A 5,443-nucleotide genomic window follows, 5' to 3' on the forward strand; every position below is an offset into this window, starting at 1 on the left:
GCAGTGAGAATGGTGGACACTGGCAGCAACATTATAAAAAAACATTACACAATAATACAGAACACTATCCTATGCAATGTTATACACACGGTGATGAGCAAACTCACAGCAGGGTAATGATGGAGGAAGGTCATTGGTTAAATAATAAAGAAACTGCCTTGGCCCATTTATAGGCCAGCCCTTAGGTGGGTGGAGTAAACAGAGAGAATGCTGGGAGAAAGAAGCTGAGTCAGGAGTCGCCATGATTCTCCCACTCCAGACAGATGCAGGTTAAGATCTCTCCTGGTAAGCCAGCTCGTGATACTACACAGAATATTAGAAATGGGTTAGATCAATATGTAAGAGCTAGCCAATAAGAGGCTGGAACTAATGGGCCAGGCAGTGATTAAAAGAATACAGTTTCCGTGTAATTATTTCGGGATATAAGCTAGCCATGTGGGCGGCCGGGTGCCAGAGACGCAGCCCTGCTGCTCTTATTACAACAGGGTAAGACGGCTGGTGCTTCTGGCTGAGGGTAGTGACTTGGTAAGTCTTCCATGAAAGGAAGAGCTACAAATGAAGACTAGGATCTCAACCAAGGAAAGCTAAACAAAAGCATCAGCTCAGCAGGTCCCAAAGCCCATTCTGATTTGGGCATTCATGTTTTATTTTTAGGGATAATGGTTAGTGAAACTAAAAACATAATCTTATTTATTTATTTACTTATTGCCACTGACTGATTTTTTTAAGTGACTATTCCTAATGAAATGCAGAACAGCTGAAATGAAAGTCAGATTCAGTAATGCCACTTAGGCGCACACGGGGGACAAAACAAACAGCCTTTTAACAGCAAAGAAAAAAGGTCACAAATTTGAAAGGGAATGTGTACTTGGGAAGACCTGGAGAAAGAAAGTAAAGGGGAAATGATGCAATTGTATTATTACTTTAAATGTATTAATTGCTTATTATGTATATTTATTATATTATTAATTTAGAATTTATTAATACAAAGAAAAAGAAACAATTGCTTTGAAACTTCTAGAACAACACGTGGGCTGCTTTCAGTCATCAGCATGTGACGACCAATGAGATTTAAATTATTTAGAAGAAAATACAGTCTTATCTTCACCAGAATAACTGAGCACATTAATGCAAGGAACAGAAGTGTCTTCTGTGACAGCATTAGGGCTCCAGAGAGGCCCTCTCCAGGGTGGGGGAGGTTGTTGGTTTGGAGGCACAGAGGCAAGATGCTGATAGACCAGAGCAACAGAACACAAAGCAAGCTGACCTTTGCCGTTGCTTGAAGTAAGCAATATTTGTGAAGCTAAACTTTCTCTTGGAGAACAAAGCCTGAAGGAAGACTGCTATTCGGATCCTGTCACTCAGTAGGAAGAACAAAGAAGGCTTGGTCTTTGGAGCCAGAAGACCTGAAATTAAGTTGTCCCGCCATTAGCAAGTACTCGCTGTCAGAAAGCTGTGTTTCTCCCTGTGAGTACTGGGTATCAGGGTGGTCTCCACACACACTGTGAGGATGAGAAAAAAGAACCGAAGTGTCTGTAGGATGATGTTGATGTCACAAGTCACAGCACTTTTACATCTGGAAATTAGACATAATGGAGTGCTACTCTGCTTTGTTTAGGACAGCACAGGCATTGTCTCATCCTTGTTTCTTTTCACCTATGAAAACTGCTGCATGGAAAAGGCATTCGACTTTGCTGTTTTTGAATTTGTGCTTTTTTTTCTTTTTAAAATTAAATCCTTCCCATGTTAAACAAAGCCCTTTAAAAACAACAGTTTCTCACTCAGGACTTTTGCCATTTTCTCAAATTACAAGGTTTCTCATGTTAGACCAGCTGGTATTTATTGCAAAATACACACCCCCGTGATGTGCTAATTGTCACAAGAATGCAACCTCACAACTGTAATTAGTTCTTTGTACACAGTTTCTTCCTGCCACAGAGAGTATTTTCCTGAATACAAAATAGTGTAGGACTGCCCCTGTCAGAACACCAGCCATTGTTTCCAAGAACATGCATAAGAGAGGGCTTGTCTTCTCCAAGGGGTGATAGTTACCCTGCTATCCCCCCCCCCCCCCCGTGGGGAGCAATCTCACAATGAACCTAAAGATGTGACAGGGCGATCCACTACTGAAGTAGAAGCTTCCAGAACATAACTTCATTATATTCTTTTAAATAACTACAAGTACTTATTTATTTATATAAACTCAACATAAATAATTATCCAAATCTTAATGAAATGGAATTTTGAAACCAGCATGTTCTAATAAAGTTCATTTTAATCTAGCAGTGATTTGTCAGGCTTGCGTTCTCTATGACCAGCCCTTTATTCCCATAATACTCAAGTTGGCGACAAAAGAAGATCCAGGAGATGAGATGCTAAGACCTTGGCAATATTTACCCAGAAAGACTGCCCGGAAGCCAGCTGCTCGGAGACAGTTACGATCTGATGTCACCTCAGCAGGTTGCAGTGCAGCAGTAAAGACACACACATTGTATTGCAGTCTGCCAGAGAAATGGTGAGGGAGCTAGGGCAGTTTCTACAGGAACAAGAAACCGAACTAAGGCTGTGGCAGCCAGACAGCAAGAATCAAAAGTGTGAAAGAAAGAGTGGAGATGCAAAGCGATATAAAAAGTCCGTACTTGAGGGGAGGGGTGGGAAGGGAGCTTTCCAAGCTTAGAGTTTGGATTATAAGCTGTTACCAATATTTCATGTGAGAGTTTGGATAGAAAAGCAAGGCTCAAACATTCTGTAAAGAATTTGCTTTCGATTTACTTGTGGAGGAACACACAAGGAGTAGTTGAAAAGCATATGTGCAGAGCTCTCAGAAACATAAGGCTGACTGTGTGGGGCTGGGGACACAATGATCCCATGATTCTTCATAAAATTAGGAAGTGGAAGATAAGCAAGAAGAGTGTAAAAAAAAATGGAAAGATTCCTGGAGAACATCAAGTATTAGGAGAGGAAAAAAATTGACTACCACACAGTAATGATAGGGGCAATGATTAAGAAACTGGAAATTGTACTGTGAAGGCGTAAATCATAAACAATCCCACACCAGTTTGGAATTATGATTAATAGGGTGGTATTTATTTAAAGGGGTAAAAACTTACAGATCACCGTCCCAGACAACAGCCCTCTGCGCAATTAGGAAGAAGTTTCGGCGCCCAAACCGGAGCAGGAAGTAAAGAGAGAGCGAGGAGGGAAGTAGCCGCTTTTTCAAAGGGAGAGAGACCACGCCCCAATGGGCTGGTATCTCAGCAGCTATTGGCTGGAGGAGCGGAAGGACCTCCCGCAATACCACTGAAATCAGAAAGTGACTTTTAGGAGAGGAAAAAATGATCATCATCACATTGGAGCCTGTGTTGAATGCAAGCAACACCGTTTCTGTGAACAAATTATAAAGCTCTCTGATCCACACAGCGACTGGAAGTTTATCAGGAAATTGTAAGCATAGCTGATAAAAAAAAAGGGCATTGATTCCATGAGAAGGTAGATGAAGGTATATTAAAAAAAAGTATAGTTTTCCTTTTTAAGGAAGAACAAATTTTTGAAGTGTTATAGATTGAGGAAGAGGCTAAGGGAGGCAGGGTTTGGAGGGAAAGAAAGAAAGAGAGAAAGAAAGAAAGAGAGAGCTGTAACAAAATAACCTGTGGTATCAGGAGATCTTGACATACAGAAAACTGTGTTTAAAATTCACATTTAATATAGAGAGACATTGCTTCTTTAGAGAAGGAAGTTGATGGTGCAAAATTCTAGTGTACATCAGTTCAGGGGAGTTGGACAGGCTACCAAAACAGGCCCACTGTGGTATTGAGTTCCAGAGAGAGTCACACAGGGGAGGGGACTTTTGTTTGTCTTAATGCTTCACTAGACATTTACACAAATTGATTTTGGATAAAAGTATGTATAAACTATGGTTGATCACAAGAAACGATGAATCGCCCTACTTATTATATTTTTAGTATTGCCTGGTTACTCGAATAAACATTTTCACTCTTGCATCTATGATTCTGAACTGAATTAAGTACTTGCACAATGACAATTATCTTCTTTTCTTGCCAAGTCTGTATTGATTTGCTTTTCTTAACAAATAATACATATGGAATAAAAAAATCTAACATTTCTGAGTTAGAGGGCTTCACAGACACGTCAAAATGCTATTGGCAGATGACTTTCTATAGATAAATCTCAACATTTTCAGCAGGCAGGGAGACACATTTGTTTTCATATCAAGAAGAATGGCCCTTCAGAGAGGTCTATTGATCTCATACAGATTTCAAAAAGAATAATGGCCAACTAAAAATAGCAGTGGGAGTGTGGAATGCAGCTGTGTAACTCCTTAGTAGACATAAGGAATTAGATTAGGCAATTAAGGCCAAAGAAGCCTTGGTTTGCAGACGAAATGCTTTCAGCAATACAATCAGGGAAGAGACACACCATGGTAATCTTTAAGGCTTGGGATTCTAGATTTGCAATAGAAAAGTGAATTTGTACAAATCAAGTAGAAATAAAAAAATAATCAATGCTGAAGATGTTAGAATATAGCAAATAAGTACCAGTAAGAATGTAAATAAATAAGAATATAAATCCTGAAAGAATTTTAAATAGAAGTTAAACAGAGAGTGGTAGTCTTCAAAGAATAAGACTTCTTTAGATGAGGAAAATAGCTAATTCAGAATTTGGGATCAGAGTGTTTGATCCCCAAACCCATAATATAAAACAATCCAACCCCCCCCAATAACAACAAAACAGACATATTTATACACAATTGTAATCAAAGAACTAGGCATTTACAGCATGTATGAGCGTGTGTGTGAGCGTGTTTGAGCATGTGTGTGAGTGTGTGTGTGGGGTGTGTGTGTACTTGGGTGTGCTGATGCATGAGCCCACATACATACATGTACAGAGGAGGATGCTGAGTATCCTGCTCTATTACTGTCCACCTCATTTCCTCCAGAAACTGTCTCCCTCTGAATCTGTAGCTAAGCTCATGGCCAGCAAGTGTCAGAAATCCTCCCTTCACTGCCCCCAACAGGGCTGAGCTGTTTTCATTGTTTGTTTGAGATAGTCTCATTATATAGATCTGACTGGCCTGAAATTCCACTATGTAAACCAGGGTGACCTCAATCTCACCGAGATACATGTGTCTCTGTCTCCTGGAGTGCTGAATTTAAAGGTAGGTGTCACGACTAAAACATGTGTTTCTACGTAGGTCCTGGGGATTTGAATTAAGATCTGCATGTATGCACAACAAGGGCTCTTACCTCACTGACTCATCTTCACAGACCTGGACATTGTTCTTTAAGGAAACAAACCAATAGACTGTGTATGTATGTCAGTTACTTTTACATAACTGAACTTTAGCTGACAGCATCAACTAAAAAGAAGAGAGATTTGTTTATTTGATTCATGGCTCAGCAAACACTATCCGTGATGGTGGGGA

This window comes from Chionomys nivalis, chromosome 3 (genome assembly GCF_950005125.1).
Source record: "Chionomys nivalis chromosome 3, mChiNiv1.1, whole genome shotgun sequence".
In the NCBI taxonomy this organism is placed as follows: domain Eukaryota; kingdom Metazoa; phylum Chordata; class Mammalia; order Rodentia; family Cricetidae; genus Chionomys; species Chionomys nivalis.